The 21,234-nt window shown below is 44.7% G+C and overlaps 1 protein-coding gene across 11 annotated transcripts in view; it reads left to right on the top strand.

Annotated features, from left to right (window-relative positions):
* The first annotated feature begins 969 nt into the window (after positions 1 to 969).
* Positions 970 to 21,234, top strand: part of LOC140902052 (leucine-rich repeat and fibronectin type III domain-containing protein 1-like protein) — a 259,736-nt gene continuing 239,471 nt past the window's right edge. For 6 of the 11 annotated variants that reach the window (XM_073321675.2, XM_073321673.2, XM_073321678.2 and 3 more), the window contains exon 1: positions 977 to 1,691. The gene's annotated coding sequence lies outside the window, so the exon portion shown is untranslated. Of the gene's footprint in view, positions 1,692 to 21,234 lie in introns of all 11 variants that reach the window. The other 5 variants (XM_073321684.2, XM_073321683.2, XM_073321677.2 and 2 more) reach the window with 2 other exon arrangements.

The following is a 21,234-nucleotide window of genomic DNA, read 5'->3' as shown; positions in this document are numbered from 1 at the left end:
AGTAATAGGGATTAGCTGTGCAGGAGTGACCAGCAGTGTCCTATACTCCACAAACTGCACTGAATAAATGCAGGAGAAGGCTCTGAGGTTTCCCCAGGAATGGGAAAAATAAATGTAAAATAGTTTAAACATGCTGTAGCTTTAACTCCTCTCAGACCCATGTGCTCTCCCACCCCTTGCTCTCCAGATAGAAGTGTGGGAATTGCCATAATGGACTAGACACACGGCCCATCCAGCCCTGTCTCTGACAACGGCAGGATGTTTCGGAGGACAGTGCAAGAACCCCCACACTATACAGATGGGAGGCAATAAAACCCTCCCCATGATGGTCCTACCCTGACCACTATTAGAGATTGCCTTCAAGACATGAGAGTATATCTCTTGTCCTATACTGTTAGTATTAACTGTTATAACTCTGGGAAGTCTTGTTAACCCCATAGGATGTCTCAGCTATCTTTGAACCTTGCTAAATTCTTGGCCAGCAGGACATCTTGCCAGGAGAAGTGAGTTCCACAGGCTAGTCACACCTTGTGGGAAAACATATTTCCCTCTTCTTATCAGTTTTGAGTTTGCCATTTCCCAATGCAACTGAATCTCCCCTTCTTCTGGAGCCGTGAGATCCGGCGACTAGACGCCCCCGCTCTCCCTGCTCTAGACCGGTAGTTTTCAACCCGTGGTCCTGGGACCCTGAGGGAGATTTCCAAAGAGTCTGCACCTGGCCCCCCGCGCTGGACGCGTGTTCGGAGCCGGCCGGCGCAGAAGAACGAACCCCGCTGCTCTCGACGGTTCCTTATTTTACACACCACCATGCGCACCCCCTCAGTCCCGCCGAAACAACCTCCACCCCACCCCCGGAGCCACCGCGCCCCGCCGCCGCCTTCCCGCCTTCCCGCCGCCGCCCCGCCCCGCCCCGCCTCATGAGCGGGCGGCAGCCCGGCCGCTACCGCGCGTGCTCGGCGCGCGCCCGCCGCTCGAGCCTCCCTGAGCCGGGCGGGCTGCGTCCCCAGCCGCCGCCGGTTCCCGGGCTCGCCGAGCAGGGGGCGGCCGGGCAGCGCCCGGCGGCAGGAGCGGGGCCGGGGTCAGACCGCGCGGGATGGAGCCGCCGCCGCCGCCGCCCCGCGCCGGGGTCCCGAGCCGGCCCTAGCCGCGGTCCCGAGCCGGCCCTAGCCGCCGCCGTCCCCCCCGCTGAGCCGGGAGGCGCCGCGTCAGGGACCGGCCAGACGCCGGGAAGGGGGCCCCGGAGACGGGCCGGCTCAGCCCTCGCTGGCGCCGCGCCTGGGCCGGGGGCGCATGGAAGAGCCCCCCTTTCCAGCCGGCTCCGCAGCTAGCCGCCCGCCGGACTGAGCCCCGGGCGCGTCCCGGGGACTCGGCCGAGGGCGCCGCCCCAGCCCTGCCTGCCCCGGGCGCAGTGGCCGGGGAGCCCGCGCTGCCGGGGGGCTCGAGGACCGGTCGGGGGAGTAGCGGCGTCGCTTGCAGGGGGCTGGGCGGATTTACACCGGGCTCCGGATTCCCCTGGGGGGGAACCTGGATGTGATTTGTTCTTCTTCCCACCGGCCGGCCGGCGAGAGACCAGCCCGCCGGGCGCCCCCACCCGCGGGGCCCCTGGACAGCTGCGACTCGTGCTTGGCCGGGGGCAGAGAGCCCTGCCCGCTCCGGATCGCTGCGGTGCCAGCGCCTCCACCTCTTCCACGGTAATTCTCTCTCCTTCCGTCTCCCAGAGCTGCCGGTGCTGTTCAGACCTCGCCTGGCGTGGCGGGGGAGCGCTGGTGTTGGAGGGCTTGGGCGGTGGGTGACAGCGCTGCCCGGCTCTGCGAGGTGTTATCGCCTCGGAAAGGTGCGGCCCTGGTCGTGCTGTGCTGGGGACTCGGAACCGCTCCGTCTGGTTCGGAGCCCTAGATCGGGAAAAGAGGGAATACGTCCATGGTGCCTAATTTCAGAGTCAAAGCTAGGGGGAGGGAGGGTCGGGAGCCCTGGCATGCCGTTGCTTCCTTTTACAAAAATGTCTGGATTTCTTGGCCCTATGTTTATCGAGAGAGTTATATTTTTAAAAAAGTTGTAGAAAGCTCTGGTTGCTGGTGCTATGAAAGAAGTACTTTGGGTGGGTTTTAATATTTGTTGTTTCCTTGATGTCCTGATTTCCATGCTATTAAAAAAATGCATAGGACATAAGCTTGAGAAAACAGATGATGAAGAGAGAAATCTTCCCTTTGTATGTATGCTGTGTAGGAGATACGGTGTCTGCTATAAATAGAGATGCAGGTTCAGCTGATAAGGGGACAAACAGTATCTAATTTTTAAATTATGTTTGAATTAGCTTTTGACTGCCTCAGCATCTTAACATTTTCTCAGCATCAGCCACAAGATAAATAATATGGGATGAACAGATTCTAACAGTGTCATGATTTTTTCCCCTAGTTCTTGATAAATTGCATTGTCATTGTCAGATGTGCCTTGTGTTGCTTGTGCCAGTGTTTTAACTCTCTCTATCTCCCTCTGAAGAGAAATGGAATCCAATCATAACATTACAAACACCTGCTGATAAGTGAGAGTGCTTCTTATTCAGTGAGTCACTTTCCAGAGCAAGTCAGAGTTGATTTTACACTGAATAAGGCTCCTTGTAATTGGTAATTTGATCATATGTGACGGCTGAAATAAAACTCTCTTAGCAGAATTCTCTCAGGCATTTCATTTTCCCCTTTGCACAGTTCCTGGTATAAATTATTGGTGCCTCATAGTTGAAAATGTTTTTTTTTAATGGCATCCAGAAACCAAGACCTGCCAAAATCAAAGCCTGATAAGAATTGAGCTGTGTGTGTGTGTGTGTGTGTTTTAATAGCTTAATTTTGGCATATAATTTAAGCAAAAAGTTTCTAACATTCCACTTCATACACATTTTCCAGGGTTACACCTGATGTGCTGCAGCTAGCTGAAGGGAAGGAACCCTGATAAGCCAGGCAGTGCTGTTGTCCATGTGAGGCTCATGTTTTGTGCAGTGACAGGATGAAGTGGAGCGATATAAATGGATATCATAGTTGATTTTTTTTTTTTAATATCAGTTGTATTCACATTCAGTCAGAACATCCTTTCCGCTTCTTTGCTGTATGAAGCTGGTTAAATGATCTGCACAGTGTCCTGTAGTTGCAGGGTCTATTGTAAGAGATTATGGTATTGTCATTGAGACCTGCTAAGGTGATGCACATAATAAAAAAATGACTGCATAGATTGTAGGTTTGAACTGAGGTTGCTCAGATAGGAAGAAGACTCCCAAGACCATTCACTGGGGAGCATCATTTCCAAAAGACCCAGACGTAAATGTGAGGATGATGGGGTTCTTTATCTACTAGGAGTTTGAAACATCACAATAGCATAGTTACCTAAGAAAGTTTGTTTTAAGGATGCAAGATGCTTTTTCCTTAAGGTTGATTTGGTGAAGGTTTTCCTTCTATACATTGCAGCTGGGAGCACAGGTGTCTTAAGACTCCTATGAAGTATGTGTGCCATTTAATCCCTCATTAAATCTTGAAGATATCTTCCACCTTCTTAAATAAAATTTTATCAGGAGTTAAGATTGATTTCACCCCCCTTTCTGATCAGAATAAAGATGAAGTGCTTCTACTAAAATGCCATGTTAAGCATTAAAATATTGCTTGTAGGTACAAGATAGCTTTCAGATAAAAGCAGTTGTGCTGCTCAGGGACCAGGCTAAAATGGAGCTTTAACTCAACTGATAGGAAATCATTATGAACTGGTGAGGCACAAATAGATTCTTTAGTAAAAAAAAAAGGTGAGTGGATGCCAAAATCACTTCTGTTCAGGAAAGCTACTACAAAATATGCTGGCTGCTTTTTACTTCTGAGAAGCCAGTTGAATCTAATTATGTTAGGAGAATGAGGAAGCATCATTGTAGACTTAAATGTGGTGGTTAGAGACTCATAAGGATATTAATGTTTGATTATCCCATAAATCCTAAAAGTCATAGTTTAAAGGCAACTGGCTACAGTTCTTCTCAGATTATGAAGTGATGCATTGATTTTTAATGTTTTGTGCAAATTTAGCATTGCTGGGAGGTGCTAGCTTTGGCAGCCCTGCTGTCTGAGAACCTCATCACAGAACTGCTTACAGTACAGACAGTGCAAGTCTTGCTACCCGCCCACCTGTGATGAAAGAGAATTCTCTAAGCCAATTCAGTCCTTGCTGAGATTACCACAAGGGGGCCCATTCTATGTCTCTGTCCAGTAGGAATTGGTCTGAGACTCATTTTTATGATGGAACTGGCTTGGATTTGAACTGATGACCCAGAGCTGAACAGGTCTGTAGTCCATTACCATCCCAGAGCCACGTAGTCATCTTATGCAGTGAGTGCATGGTTTAGGCTGTGCTGTGGTTTTATACCCGTAACATGAGAGAATCTAAGGTATAATTTATACATGCCCCAGGAGAGCACTGGCTACAGTCAAGTTTATAATCAGAATCCTTTGGTGTGTCAGAAATAAATGGGGGATTTAGGATGCTCGTGTGATGGGTTCCCCAGATTGTAACCTGGAACTGGGGTACCAGTGATCCCTCTGTCCCATCAACTTGGGTTCCCTTTCATACTGTGACAAGCTGCAAACCTCTCCAGGTACTGCATTTACACAGATATCCACAGGCAGGGACACACCCAGCTGAGTTACATGAACGCTACTCCCAGCCACTCATGAACCAACAACAGAGAGGCTCCAGCCAATTCCCCCCCACCCCCCCTGCAGCTCAGGACCCCACACCTGTACCATCTTGCTCTGGTCAGAAGCCTGACCAGTGTAAATTTATTACCAGTCTGCCTCTCCATCAATGTGGAAAGGATATGCACCAGCTTTTGTTCCTGAGCTGAGGTTTTCCAAGCACTTCAAGCAAAATACACTGTTTTAAGTAAAACATAAAACAGGTTTATTAACTACAGAAAGATAGATTTTAAGTGGTAGGCATAAAGGATAGAGATGGTTACCAAATAAAATAAAAATCAGTGCACAACCTAAGTCCTATAAACTAAATAGGATTTGAGTCAAGCAGTGTCTCACCCTGATAGACGGTCCAAGCAGGTTACAGATCTTCCATACACAGGCTGGGCTCATCTTGAGCCCAGGACCACCTTGCCTTGTCAGTCTTTGACAAATAAAAGGAAGTTCTTCTTCACTCAGTGCACAGTCAACCTGTGGAACTCCTTGCCTGAGGAGGTTGTGAAGGCTAGGACTGTAACAGGATTTAAAAGAGAACTGGATAAATTCATGGAGATTAAGTCCATTAACTGGCTATTAGCCAAGATGGGTAATGAATTCCCTAGCCTCTGTTTGTCAGAGGGTGGAGATGGATGGCAGGAGAGAGATCACTGGATCATTACCTGTTAGGTTCACTCCCTCTGGGGCACCTGGTATTGGCCACTGTCCGTAGTGTTTGTCCTCCAGATGTGTTTCCAGGTGTTCAGTTGTGGGGCGGGAAGTAAGGCCAAGTGATGATGTCACTTCCCCTCTTTTATAGTTTCTTCCAGCTTGCTGGAAAGATCCTTTGCTATGACATGAGTCAAGCAGTCTCCATTGTCTCCATGCTATCTCTGAGAAGTGTCCATTGTATACAGATGCTGGGATAGTTCTTCGGAGTGTAAATTCCCTTCAGTGGGCCATCAACATGTCTGGCCGCTCCACTGTTGTATCTGAAAGGCTCCATCATATTTCAGTAACACACACACACAGAGCAAAACTTCATAACTTCTCATACAATTATAGCACATACAATCTAACAGGGTATTAATGTTCAACAGATCAAGACTTTTAAAATAATAGCTCACAAGGCATACTTTGTACAGCGTATATCATAATTATATGAAAGTGTTGAATATGGGGGTTCCATGGTGCTGTTTTGAGGTACAGAGTGCCACAGCTTGTCATTGGGAACTAGTGTTTGTTCTAACTAGAAATGTGCTATCTTAGAAACAATTCACAGATGCCCTTTAAGAATGCATTTCTGCCAGCAGATTGGCTCCTAATAGGTGTGTTTCAAGTCTGCACATCAAAGCTCACAGATAAGTTCCTTCATCCTGTTTTTTTCAGAGTGAGGCATTTAACAAGGATTCATTGTTAAGGCCAGAAGGGACCCTAATGATCATATAGTCTGATTGCCTGCATAACTAAGGCTAGGGAATTTCACAAAAAAAAGGTCATGCATCAGGCTGGTAAATACTGGTTGAGTGTATTTTTTTACCATGTTGTAGCCATGTTGGTCCCACGATATGAGCGACATCAGGTGGGTGAGGTCATATCTTTTTATTTGAAGTTGGTCCACCTAGGCTCTGTATTTTTAGAGAGGTTTCAGAGTAGCAGCCGTGTTAGTCTGTATCCACAAAAAGAAAAGGAGGGCTTGTGGCACCTTAGAGACTAACAAATTTATTTGAGCATAAGCTTTTGTGAGCTACAGATGCATTCAGCCACTGAATGCATCCGATGAAGTGAGCTGTAGCTCACAAAAGCTTATGCTCAGATACATTTGTTAGTCTCTAAGGTGCCACAAGCCCTCCTTTTATTTTTTAGAGAGAGATATACAATCTTGATTTGAAGAGTCCAAATGACAGAGAATCCATCACATCTTTCAGCTCTTGCCAAGAATCTGCTCATTGCTCTAGCTAGGTGACTGAAACATGAGGGCTTTTAGAGAGACTTTATTCTGGAAGTTCAGAACTTGGCAGCTCAGACTGACTTGTCTAAAGCTTTAATTAGCAGGTTTATAATTTGGAGCTTAACTGTTGTGGCGGGTAGAACTGATCAATCCAGCTCAAACTGGTCTCAACAGCTCAAGTTCTTGCTCAGGTAGGACAGTTCTTACCATTTTAGGGGGCTCTATATGTGTGGGGAGTGGGGGAGGGAGGCAGCTAGTAAGCAAAACTTTACAGAGAACACAAAAAGAAAAGGAGTACTTGTGGCACTTGATGCACAGTATGCATCCGATGAAGTGAGCTGTAGCTCACGAAAGCTTATGCTCAAATAAATTGGTTAGTCTCTAAGGTGCCACGAGTACTCCTTTTCTTTTTGCGAATACAGACTAGCTGTTACTCTGAAAACTGAGAACACAAAGACCCTCTTTCACACCAGATAAAATAAGACAGCAAAGGCTCTGATGTAAACTCTCTCATTCATCCTTTAAAATAATTTGCTGGTAAAAGGTGCCAGAGTCCTCTCTGGAGACAGATGCTCTCTCCATCCACACAAAGGTACAGCATGAGACCAGAAGTGACTGTGCAAGGTTTCTCTGGGTCCAGTGTACCTAGAGAAATTATCTTTAGGCAAGTTTCAGAGTAACAGCCGTGTTAGTCTGTATTCGCAAAAAGAAAAGGAGTACTTGTGGCACCTTAGAGACTAACCAATTTATTTGAGCATAAGCTTTCGTGAACTACAGCTCACTTCATTGGATGCATACTGTGGAAAATACAGAAGATGTTTTTATACACACAAACCAAGAAAAAATGATGAAGTGAGCTGTAGCTCACAAAAGCTTATGCTCAAATAAATTGGTTAGTCTCTAAGACGCCACAAGTACTCCTTTTCTTTTTGCATCTTTAGGCAAGTGTAGCCTCCATGTCCCTTTCAGTCAGTCTGTTGTCTTTCTGCTGAGATTGCCAATAGAAATGGTTTTGGTGAAAAGTAATTTTGGGTTTTCATCAGAAATGAAAGCCTTGATATTGTTTTTAATGAAAAAATCAAACTGAATTTGGTTGGTAAACATTTTCAGGTTTTGGTTTAAAACTTGGTTTTCAGTTTTTTCTAAATTGAAAGCAGTTGGGTTTTTTGTTTTACAGAAAATGGTATTCACATTTTGTTTTCCAGTTTCTCTTTAATTGAAAAATGTTAATGGGAAATTTCAGCACCCCTCCCCGAGCCCAAATTTCCCGTGAAAAATAATTGGCCTTTTTCTTTTCTTTTTTTCTAGCTGGCTGTTCTGGTAGTGGGTGTTGAAGCGAGTTTTGCTGGAGGTTGTTAATGAAATGCTACCGTGATAATTACTTGGCACATCATTGTGATCAGGCTGATTAGATCAATTCTCTTTTTACAAAGCTTTTTACACAGGTCTACATTTGCAAAAGCGACTAGCAAAAAGAAAAGGAGTATTTGTGGCACCTTAGAGACTAGCAAATTTATTTGAGCATAAGCTTTCGTGAGCTACAGCTCACTTCACAAAAGCTTATCCTCAAATAAATTTGTTAGTGTCTAAGGTGCCACAAGTACTCCTTTTCTTTTTGTGGATAGACTAACATGGCTGCTACTCTGAAAAGTGACTAGGGATTCTGGGAGCTCAAGTTAGCACTTTAAAGAGGTCTGAGTTTCAGAACATTCTGGAAATTGGGCTTCCCTTTGAGTTTTTCAGGTTGGAAGACAGTATGGCCAGATGGCTAGAGCACTAGACTGGGACTCAGGAGACCTGCATTCTATTCCTAGCTTGTTCACTGGTCTGCTGGGTAATTCCATTCTCCTTTTGGTGCCTCAGTTTCCCCACCTGTAAAATGGGGATAATGATGCTTACCTTCTTTATAACGTTCTTTTGGATCTGCTGAGGGAAAGCACTGTATAAAATCCAGAGATTATAATTGGTTATTACCCCAACTCACTGGTCATGTTTGAACATTTAGGCCATGGCAACTGTGTGACACAGGGTCAGCTGGATCTCAGAGCTCAGGAAATGCAAAGACTCCAGGGGCTTAAGGCCAAATCCCAATTTATTAACCACCAAAGTGCACCATAGATCCAAATAGGGTCCCAGACTTTTTTCTGTGCCTGCAGGTCTTTTCATCACTACATGCAGACGATCCTTGGACTTATGACACAATTGGTTTCTGAAAGTTGCGTCAGAAGTCAAAATTGCGTCATAACTCGGAACTGCAGGCTACTCCATTGCGGGACCGAGCATCGTAAAGTCGAAACCAATTGTCGTAAGTTGAATTAGAGTGTCAGTTCAGAAACGTCATAAATCGAGGACTCCCTGTACTCCTTCTGGTGACCTACCAGGCCCACCTACTTGTAAAGGGATAGCACCCTATCCCAAAGTAGCCAGCTGTTGGATTGTGATGATATGAACATCTGTCGATAGGTCTCAGCATTGTCAGACCCCAACTAGATAGGTTGTCCGCCAGGCAAGAACTTTAATTCTTCCAGTTGCCTTGGCCCATTTGTCTCTGGCCTCCTCAAAGGTTATTTGGGGTAGAGAGGCTATGAATTTACATCAGACACTTCTCATCCTATTCTTTTCAGAAAACGGAAAGGTCATTATCTGCACGCATGTTCCAGAAGGATTTGCACTAATCTAATGGGGGAATCATTTCTGTGGGTATAATAAGTGAAATTTTGCTGCATTGGGAGGTGTTGGACAAAGGAGAACTCTTGAGCATAATTTCAAAAGAGGAACTGCATTGATTTTTGTAACTAAGAGGAACTATACTCCTCTGATCCAATGCTTGGTTTTATGTCCTTTTCCAGAAGAGCAATTAGTCTGGGAAAATTGGCAGTGCTCAGCCCAGTTGTGACAGGAGTTCACTATGGAACAGAATTCCTTTGAAATATGTGCATATTCTCATCTAATCAGTCATGATCACATTTTGAGACACATTTCTAGGATCACTGAACCTCTGCTGAGCCCAATCATGTGTAGTCAGTACAATCTTGTGCAAGACCAAATAACTCCACCTTTTGCTAAAGCTTGTGGTTCCAGATATTTTTTTTAATCATAACTAAATTATTTATATCCTTGTTGCAGCTCTTTAGCACCCAGCAGTTTCCTAAAGGGATTGTTAAGCGCAAAGAGGGAGAGAAAAAAAATTAAGAAATCCCAGCCCAGTCTTTGCAGCTCATTTATTGCCTGAAATGATTTCAAGTGAACCCTTTCCTGGAGAATAACATGTGCTCCTAACCAGAGCCCCACCCGTGCCCTCACTTCCACGTTCCTGGTTATCTTCAGTCTTGACAATCAAATACTTTCTTTTCCTCGGAAAGAATGCACAGTCTGCTGGGCTGGGGGAGGAGGTATACAACCCCTTTTAAGGAACAGTCTGGAGCTTACAGCTAAAACAGCCTGTGCGAAGTCAAGGAGCACCCTCCCTCATCTTTGGGTCTGAGCTGTATAAACAGGAAAAGAAAGCTGATCAGGAGCAAGAGAGATGGGACTGGGAGCCATGCTGGATGGGCCCTAGAAACTGTTTTTCTGACCACATGTTTGGCTGCTCTGTCTCATGCCTTTTAGGTAAGGGCCTTATGAACCGGGTTTTGGCCTCCCCCAGCTCTAATATTGTACATCTACTTAAAAATAGCTAAACTCGTGCAATCTTGGGTCATTTTTTCTGGGATGGTTTTGGGGAGGGTTTTTTTCTGAAGGGAGATTTTGAAAACTGTAGGGCCCTGTTCGTACTGCAGTCCTTCCCCAGACATAATTTCCACTCTAGTTTTGTCTGAGTGAGGACTGCAGTAGTAATGTGTGTGGTCAAAGAGACCCCCTTGGGACTGTCACCTGACGTGCTGAAACTACCTCTGAGCCCGTTTTCCTTGCCAGCTTGGGATTCCAGAACCCTTATCTTTTTGAGCCAGACACACAAGTCCTTCTCAACACAGACCCAGAGTCTGAGTGCCCCCCCCCCAAGCTGCAGACTTTAACCAAAACTGCTCAGCAGGTTTCCTATCTCCAACACCCAGACACCCAGCTCCCAACAGGATCCAAACCCCAAATAAATCCATTTTACCCTGTATAAAGCTTATACAGGGTAAACTCATAAATTGTCCACTGTCTATAACACTGCTAGAGAGAAATGCACAGCTGTTTTCTCCCCCAGGCATTAATCACTTACTCTGGGTTTATCAATAAACAAAAGTGATTTTATTAAGTATAAAAAGTAGGATTTAAGTGATTCCAAATAATAACAGAACAAATTAAGTTACCAAGCAAAATAAAACAGAACACGCAAGTCTAAGCCTAATACATTTAAGAAAGGTTTTGGAGTGGTAGCTGTGTTAGTCTGTATCAGCAGAAAGAATGAGAAGTACTTGTGGCACCTTAGAGACTAACAAATTTATTTGGGCATAACCTTATAAAGCCCACTTCATCAGATGGATGCAGTGGAAAATACAGTAGGAAGATAGATAGATATACAGAAAACGTGAAAAAATGGGGGTTGCCATACCAACTTTTAATGAGACCAATCGATTAAGGTATGCTATTATCAGCAGGAGAAAGAAAACTTTTGTAGTGATAATCAGGATGGTCCATTTCAAACAGTTGACAAGAAGGTGTGAGTAACAGTAGGGGTGAAATTAGCAAGGGGAAATAGTATTAGTTAGTGTAATGACTCCCAGTCTTTATTCAAGCCTAATTTAATGGTGTCCAGTTTGCAGATTAATTCCAGTTCCGCTGTTTCTCATTGGAGTCTGTCAAGGTTCCTCCCCCACTCTGAACTCTAGGGTACAGATGTGGGGACCTGCATGAAAAACCTCCTAAGCTTATCTTTACCAGCTTAGGTCAAAACTTCCCCAAGGTACAAAATATTACCCCCGTTATCCTTGGAATGGCCGCTACCACCACCAAACTAATACTGGTTACTGGGGAAGAGCTGTTTGGACGCGTCCTTCCCCCCAAAATACTTCCCAAAACCTTGCACCCTACTTCCTGGACAAGGTTTGGTAAAAAGCCTCACCAATTCGCCTAGGTGACTACAGACCCAGACCCTTGGATCTTAAGAACAATGAACAATCCTCCCAACACTTGCACTCCCCCTTTCCTGGGAAATGTTGGATAAAAAGCCTCACCAATTTGCATAGGTGACCACAGACCCAAACCCTTGGATCTGAGAACAATGAAAAAGCATTCAGTGTTTTACAAGAAGACTTTTAATAAAAAATAGAAGTAAATAGAAATAAAGAAATCCCCCCTGTAAAATCAGGATGGTAGATATCTTACAGGGTAATTAGATTCAAAACATAGAGAACCCCTCTAGGCAAAACCTTAAGTTACAAAAAAGATACACAGACAGAAATAGTTATTCTATTCAGCACAATTCTTTTCTCAGCCATTTAAAGAAATCATAATCTAACACATACCTAGCTAGATTACTTACTAAAAGTTCTAAGGCTCCATTCCTGTTCTGTCCCTGGCCAAGACGACTACAGACAGACACACAAACCCTTTGTTTCTCTCCCTCCTCCCAGCTTTTGAAAGTATCTTGTCTCCTCATTGGTCATTTTGGTCAGGTGCCAGCGAGGTTACCTTTAGCTTCTTAACCCTTTACAGGTGAGAGGAGCTTTCCCCTGGCCAGGAGGGATTTCAAAGGGGTTTACCCTTCCCTTTATATTTATGACAGAGTCTGTTTTCAAAGTTTTTTTGTTGAATAATTGCGACTTTTAGGTCTGTAATTGAGTGTCCAGGGATGTTGAAGTGTTCTCCAGCTGGTTTTTGAATATTATAATTCTTGATGTCTGATTTGTGTCCATTTATTCTTTTGCATAGAGACTGTCCGGTTTGGCCAATATACATGGCAGAGAGGCATTGCTGGCACATGATGGCATATATCACATTGGTAGATGTGCGGGTGAACGAGCCTCTTACAGTGTGGCTGATGTGATTAGGTCCTATGATGGTGTCCCTTGAATAGATATGTGGACAGAGTTGGCAACGGGCTTTGTTGCAAGGATAGGTTCCTGGGTTAGTGTGTTTTGTTGTGTGGTTGCTGAAACTGAATACAAGTAAATCTCAGCCTCGGAGATATTTCAATAAGCTTCTTTCACAGACTAGACTCCTTCCTAGTCTGGGCCTAATCCTTTCCCCTGGTACAGTTCTTGTTCCAGTTCAGGTGGTAACTAGGGGATTTTTTATGACTGGCCCCCTTTCATAGCTTTGGCCCAAGGCGGAAATCCTTTGTCTCTCTGGTTCCCACCCCTCCTTCTAAATGAAAAAGCACCAGGTTTAAGATGGATTCCAGAATCAGGTGACATGGTCACATGTCACTGTAAGACCTCATTCTTCATTACCCACAGGCTGGCCCCCATGTCCACAAGAAGGCTTGCAGGTAAATAAACCATATTCGGCCAATTGTCCTAGTCAATGGGTGCCATCAAGATTCTAAACCACCATTAATGGCCCACACTTTGCATAATTACAATAGGACCTCAGAGTTAACTTCATATTTCTAGTTTTAAATACAAGAATGATACATACATACACATAGGATGAACACACTCAGCAGATTATAAACTTTGTCAGGATACCTTCCAAGAGACCTTTCGCATAAAGCGTATTCCAGTTACATTCTATTCACATTCCAAGCATATTTTCATAAAGCATATGGAGTGCAACATCACAGTAAGAAGAAAAGGAGTACTTGTGGCACCTTAGAGACTAACCAATTTATTTGAGCATGAGCTTTCGTGAGCTACAGGTCACTTCATCGGATGCATACCGGACATTTCCACGGTATGCATCCGATGAAGTGAGCTGTAGCTCACGAAAGCTCATGCTCAAATAAATTGGTTAGTCTCTAAGGTGCCACAAGTACTCCTTTTCTTTTTGCGAATACAGACTAACACGGCTGTTACTCTGAAACCAACATCACAGGGTGGCACAATAGTGAGAGGCAGGCAGTTGCTTACAGAGTGTTTCTAATACTTACAAGGTGTTATATACTGACAGTATTTATAGGGCCAGCAATAATATAGACACACACAGCTTCCTTCTCCTTGCCAATTCACATTAAAAAAGGACGTTAATAACCATTAACTGTATTAGAGCTCTTGTTAAGTTTGTTGAATTGAAAAAGCTTCCTACGGGAAGAATAATGGACAGGGCAGTTTCTCATAGCAACATGACCTCTGCCCACTGTTCCTTCACCACCTGTCTGGAGGTGCTGCTTCTAAGCTGTGAGAAGAGAGTTTGGTTGTCTTGCCTAATTGCTGGCTTCTGTACATGGATTTCTGACAAGGGGATTAAATTTTAATATATGGACATCTGAACATTCTGAGATGAACTGATCCCACCCCTTACAAGGCCTGTAGAAATACCTTCAGGTGGCAGCATTTTATCAACCTAGAATTGTCTAAATAAGTAGAGCCCTGCAAATCCATGGATATCCGCTTTATATCCATGGATATCCACATGTTTGCAGATCAGATGCGGATCCAAGTTTGGTATCCGCGCAGTGCTCTATAAATAAGAGGTGAAAGTCAAATAGTTAATCTAGGCTCACCAGCTGGTAAATTCTGAGACCCCCACAGTATGATGCTGCAGCAGTGGGTTTTCACCTGCAGTTTTGTTTGTTTTGTATTTATACTTCACACCTGTTTAATGAATGATTTTTCTATGATTGCGTGGTGCAGTGTTTTGCGAACCTGATCTTGGAAATTCTTTGGGATAAAATAGTGGCTTAGTTGGTGGGGGCCAGGGGCATCCAGAATGTGAGAAATAAGCTCTGGGTATTAGATAGGTTTCAGAGTAGCAGCCATGTTAGTCTGTATCCGCAAGAAGAAAAGGAGTACTTGTGGCACCTTAGAGACTAACCAATTTGCGCATAAGCTTTCGTGAGCTACAGCTCACTGTAGCTCACAAAAGCTTATGCTCAAATAAATTGGTTAGTCTCTAAGGTGCTGTTAGGGGGCTTATTCCTTCACCCACTTAACTTCCCTGGTCCTTCGCGCATGAACAGAGAGCAACAATACCCGAAGTCCAAAGGTGCAAACAATTCGATGTTTATCAGGGTGAACTTCCAGCAAGCATGATTCCCGTTTCCTTCCTTAGTATCCTCCTTCCCAGCTCTGACACCACAGAGCCTTACACCTGTGTCCCTGTTCCCATTCCTGCCCTTAGCCAAACATGATTCCAATTTCCCCAGCCCCATTCCCTGTTCCCATTTCCCCTTTTAGCAAAACATGATTCCAATTTTCTTACCCTGTTCCCATTTCCCACACCCACTCACTTCCTCATTGACTACAGATTATATAGTAAAACTTGAGTTCTGCTTAGCTATACCTTAACCAATCATTTTCCTGACATTTAACTAACCAATCCTAACATATTGTAACATGATTATGTACCCAATTATATCCCACCACCTTAATTAGTTTACACCCAGCAAAATTAATTATACAGCAGACAGAAACAATCACAGAACCAGACAGATTATACAGACAAACAATAGCAAAGTGGGAACTATAATGACAAGACAATACAGAAGTGAGGATTTCACATCCCAGCTATTGATAAGTGAGTTCTTGCGAGACAGAATGCTATCAAACTAAGTTTCCTTTTACATTTTCTAGGCACTTCCCTTTCTCTGGAGGTGATAGGAATACAGTCCTGTCCTGATAGTGCCAAACAGCCCAATAGCACCTTATTTCAATGTGACTAGTTTGGAATGTGAGGATGTGACTGTTCACTTCCTAGCTTATGGCTGCCTCTGCTGCTTAGCCAAAGGCCTTAGCCTAAGAACAGGGCCTCAGACTGTCACAGCAAGAGAAGGCCCTTACACCGGCAGACAGTGATTTTGATTCTTTCTTTTGTACCTCTATAACTAGCCAAGTGATAGGAATACACCTAAATTCTTAGAGTATAGGCCTTTACAGACAGGCCTGAATATCTTTGTCCTAACAGGTGCCACAGGTACTCCTGCTCTGGGTATTGTACAGCTACAAGTCAAGAGTTTGATATTTCCTTCTCCTTTGCCATTGAAGGTTTGCAGACTATGCAGTTTTAATTGTCTGGCTGCCTGCAGGGAGTTGAGCCAGTGCTGGTGCCCCACCTTTGCTCTTGTGAGGTTTTCTTTCTGGCTAAAACTTCAGCCACACCTAATTCTTATTACTCTCCTCCTCTCAGTGTGTTTAGCACATTTCCTCGGTCCTCTTATCCTTCAACATTTTTATTCTGGGTGATCAATTGCTCATGAATGTGAGGTGCTATAGCACAGGGTGTAAGCCGGAAGCTATCAAAATTCCTTCTGGGAGGGCAGGGGGAAGGGTAAGATGGGGAGAAAAGTGAAGCTAGGACCAGGCCACACTTGGATAAGGAAACCATCCTCTTTTCCTATCCCCCAAAGGGAAACCCAGGATGCTACAGGAAGTGCGTTTGCTGTTACAGCAGCAGACCTTCTAATGCTGGGCTTTCAGATGTGCCTGCCAGTATATGGGGAATCCTGCCTCTGGCTGCTTTCCCCACTCCCCTGTCTCCTCCATCAAGAGAGGCAGTTAACCCCCACCCCTCCAGCCTCATATGTGCACTCAAGATCCTGGAGGAGTCTTTGGATAGGGGAAGGGGTAGATGGAGCAGCTGACCCTAATTGTTCAAGTGGGGAGGAGGGGCACATAATTGCTTAGGATTGTTCTGTTCTCCCCGTTGCCTCCCAGTGAAAACTGGGTTGGTTCCTCTCCATTTCCTCTCTCCCTGATGCTGTAGGCCTGGGAGAAGAAAGGTAAAGAGACCCTGGAGCTGCCCCGCTCAGACCTGGCAGTGTCTGTGCAGGAATTTCCCAGCTGTAGAAGCAGCCAGAGGTGTGGCTAGGGAGGTGTTGAACTGGTACAGGTGTGAGAGTTCCGGGGGAGCGTTAAATGAGTTAGTTTGGAGCTGGAAGACACGTAATTAATAGGGGCTGAGGGACAGACAGATAGAAGGCTGGAGGGGCATGGAATGAATGAATGAGAGTTTGGGGAGAAGTTGGAGCTCTTTGTGCCATTATGCAGTACTTTATGCAGATTTGTGTAACTTTTTGCAAATTAAAAATCTACTTTTTTTGTCACAAAGTGGTGGCAGGTGTGAGTGGCCTGCTTTCCTCACACTCGGTATTACACTGCTTCCAGGTTTTAAGGATTGCTATGGTATCTGAGCCACCCTCTTTTAAGAGAGAGCTAAAATACTCTCTGAATTCTTGTGGTCTTTGCAAGAGTTGGAGGGTGGACATGGATGCCGGTGTCCCGACTAAACTGCAGTCCAGGTAGCTGCATTCCAGCTGTCCAAAGTGCCACCTGTGAATCCAGTTGGATACCTGTATGCTTTACGTCCTGCCCCACAGCTGTTGCAGCATCCAGTTTAAACAGCTGCTACATTTTGTTCCAGAGGTGGCAGCATTTCATTGATGGGGGAAGCGCTTGCTGTGTGTATAAAATGCATTGGGATGCAAGACACAATACAAACAAAAAAAGAAAAGGAGTACTTGTGGCACCTTAGAGACTAACCAATTTATTTGAGCATGAGCTTTCGTGAGCTACAGCTCACTTCATCAGATGTTTACCGTGGAAACTGCAGCAGACTTTATATACACACAGAAATCATGAAACAATACCTCCTCCCACCCCACTGTCCTGCTGGTAATAGCTTATCTAAAGTGATCAACAGGTGGGCCATTTCCAGCACAAATCCAGGTTTTCTTACCCTCCACCCCCCCACACAAATTCACTCTCCTGCTGGTGCTAGCCCATCCAAAGTGACAACTCTTTACATAATCAAGTCGGGCTATTTCCTGCATAGATCAAGGTTTTCTCACATCCCCCCCACCCCCATACACACACAAACTCACTCTCCTGCTGGTAATAGCTCATCTAAACTGACCATTCTCCAGGTTTAAATCCAAGTTAAACCAGAACATCTGGGGGGGGGGGGGTAGGAAAAAACAAGAGGAAACAGGCTACCTTGCATAATGACTTAGCCACTCCCAGTCTCTATTTAAGCCTAAATTAATAGTATCCAATTTGCAAATGAATTCCAATTCAGCAGTTTCTCGCTGGAGTCTGGATTTGAAGTTTTTTTGTTTTAAGATAGCGACCTTCATGTCTGTGATTGCGTGACCAGAGAGATTGAAGTGTTCTCCGACTGGTTTATGAATGTTATAATTCTTGACATCTGATTTGTGTCCATTTATTCTTTTACATAGAGACTGTCCAGTTTGACCAATGTACATGGCAGAGGGGCATTGCTGGCACATGATGGCATAGATCACATTGGTGGATGTGCAGGTGAACGAGCCTCTGATAGTGTGGCTGATGTTATTAGGCCCTGTGATGGTGTCCCCTGAATAGATATGTGGGCACAATTGGCAACGGGCTTTGTTGCAAGGATAAGTTCCTGGGTTAGTGGTTCTGTTGTGTGGTATGTGGTTGTTGGTGAGTATTTGCTTCAGGTTGCGGGGCTGTCTGTAGGCAAGGACTGGCCTGTCTCCCAAGGCTTGTGAGAGTGTTGGGTCATCCTTTAGGATAGGTTGTAGATCTATCCACAACCTATCCTAAAGGATGACCCAACACTCTCACAAGCCTTGGGAGACAGGCCAGTCCTTGCCTACAGACAGCCCCGCAACCTGAAGCAAATACTCACCAACAACCACATACCACACAACAGAACCACTAACCCAGGAACTTATCCTTGCAACAAAGCCCGTTGCCAATTGTGCCCACATATCTATTCAGGGGACACCATCACAGGGCCTAATAACATCAGCCACACTATCAGAGGCTCGTTCACCTGCACATCCACCAATGTGATCTATGCCATCATGTGCCAGCAATGCCCCTCTGCCATGTACATTGGTCAAACTGGACAGTCTCTACGTAAAAGAATAAATGGACACAAATCAGATGTCAAGAATTATAACATTCATAAACCAGTCGGAGAACACTTCAATCTCTCTGGTCACGCAATCACAGACATGAAGGTCGCTATCTTAAAACAAAAAAACTTCAAATCCAGACTCCAGCGAGAAACTGCTGAATTGGAATTCATTTGCAAATTGGATACTATTAATTTAGGCTTAAATAGAGACTGGGAGTGGCTAAGTCATTATGCAAGGTAGCCTGTTTCCTCTTGTTTTTTCCTACCCCCCCCCCCCCCAGATGTTCTGGTTTAACTTGGATTTAAACCTGGAGAATGGTCAGTTTAGATGAGCTATTACCAGCAGGAGAGTGAGTTTGTGTGTGTATGGGGGTGGGGGGGATGTGAGAAAACCTTGATCTATGCAGGAAATAGCCCGACTTGATTATGTAAAGAGTTGTCACTTTGGATGGGCTAGCACCAGCAGGAGAGTGAATTTGTGTGGGGGGGTGGAGGGTAAGAAAACCTGGATTTGTGCTGGAAATGGCCCACCTGTTGATCACTTTAGATAAGCTATTACCAGCAGGACAGTGGGGTGGGAGGAGGTATTGTTTCATGATTTCTGTGTGTATATAAAGTCTGCTGCAGTTTCCACGGTAAACATCTGATGAAGTGAGCTGTAGCTCACGAAAGCTCATGCTCAAATAAATTGGTTAGTCTCTAAGGTGCCACAAGTACTCCTTTTCTTTTTGCGAATACAGACTAACACGGCTGTTCCTCTGAATACAAACAAAGAATGCTGCTGTTTGTTAACCTTGTTTCTATTGTGCTGCCCAGTAGTAGGCTCCAGATACAGCTTTTAGTAGCATAGTGATCGAGGCAGTCAGTGCTTCTCCTTGTCCTTGCCCTGAAGCTGTAGGCAGAGTTGCAGGGGTGACAGTGAGTGTGGTTCACTGTGATCTGTGAGGCTATGATTTAGTGTGACATTGCAAATAATTTGCTGGGAGCCAGCTGTAAGGTGCTGCTTGTGTGTGTGTGTCACTACTGCCCTCTGGTGAATGGAATGAGACCTGGTCCAGTGTTTTTACAGGTGAGCCCCAAGAGGGCAGCATAGCAAGCTTTAGTTTCAGGGTCATTCAGGTAGACTGTATCTCACGGAACAAGAAGCCAAAGGCTGTGGGTTCTATCCCCGAAGCCAGGTATTTGCAACATATATTCATATCGTCTCTGTCCACAAGACTAGGAGACTGGAGTTTGTTGTTTGCAAGCTGTGAGTACTGAGGAGAAGGGAAAAGGGCAGACTTACCCCTCTGGTTCTTTTTTGACTCCTGTTACAGTCCTGACCTTCACAACATCCCTTGGTAGTGAGTTTCGCAGGTTGACTGTGCATTGTCTGAAGAATGGCCACTGCTGGCCTAAATAACACAATAAGGGTGTTCCATTCCCATAAATTCTCTGTTGCTGTTTCCGTAACATATTTTGTTTTTTACGGGACCAGGTTGTTAGCCCTATGCCTAACCCCCAACCTGGAGGACCAGGGTGTCTGTTTTGTCTGGCCCCTCCCCCCAAAGACCAATCCGTCATGGCTGAACCTACCAGGAGCAAAAAGCCCCTGCTGACACAGACTCTGGGGATTGTTAGAGCACACAAGCTGTCCTGCCGTGACAAGGCACAGACACCAGAGGACACAAAATGATGCGGCTTATCAGTGGTAAACACTCTCATCAGGAACAAACTAGGACACGTACTAACAACTGAAATATTGAATGTGGTTTAAGCGAAACTTACCTTTACTGGCTTGACAATTTATATATATATATATATATATATATATATATATATATATATATATATATATATGGAGAAGTCAGGAGCAGCATGGGCCCATAGATGTTAATCTCTTCTCCCACTGTTTGGAAAACAGTGATTCTGAAAAGGACTTGCGGTTATGGCGGGTAATCAACTGAACATGAGCTCCCAGTGTGAAGATGTGGCCACAATGGCTAATGCAACCTTTGGATGTCTAAATGGAGGAATCTCAAGTACGAGCATGGAGGTTACATTAACTCTATCTCTGACTCTGGTACAACCACTGCTGGAATATTGTGTCCAATTCTAGTGTCCACAATTCAAGTAGGATGTTGATAAATTGGAGAGGGTTCAGAGAATAGCCCCCAAGAATGATTAAAGGATTGGGAATCATGGCATAGAGTGATAGAAACTGATCAAGTCACCCCTTAATCTCCTCTTTGTTGAAATAAACAGATTGAGTTCCTTGAGTCTAAGTAACACATGGAGAACAAAAATTTGATGATAAATGGCTCTTCAGTGTATCAGACAAAGGTATAACACGATCCAGTGGCTGGAAGTTGAAGCTAAACAAATTCAGACTAGAAATAAGGTGCACATTTTTAAGTGAGGGTAATTAACCTTTGGAACAATTTACCGGCTCTGGCAGATTCTCCATCATTGGATATTTTTCTAATCTAAAGGATCCTTAGTGTAAACAGAAATTAATTCACGGTAGTCGTATGGCCTGTGTTATGCAGGAGATCAGGTTAGAGGATCCTTGCTGGCCTTATCTGTATAATCTACATAATTCCTCTGCTATCTGGTGGTGTTAAAACAAGAGCAATACCCTGGTGACACCTAGGATTCTGGGTGGGGAGTCGCATTTTC

The sequence above is a fragment of the Lepidochelys kempii genome, chromosome 23 (genome assembly GCF_965140285.1).
Source record: "Lepidochelys kempii isolate rLepKem1 chromosome 23, rLepKem1.hap1, whole genome shotgun sequence".
Lineage (NCBI taxonomy): Eukaryota > Metazoa > Chordata > Testudines > Cheloniidae > Lepidochelys > Lepidochelys kempii.
This window is presented reverse-complemented; position numbering and strand designations above follow the sequence as displayed.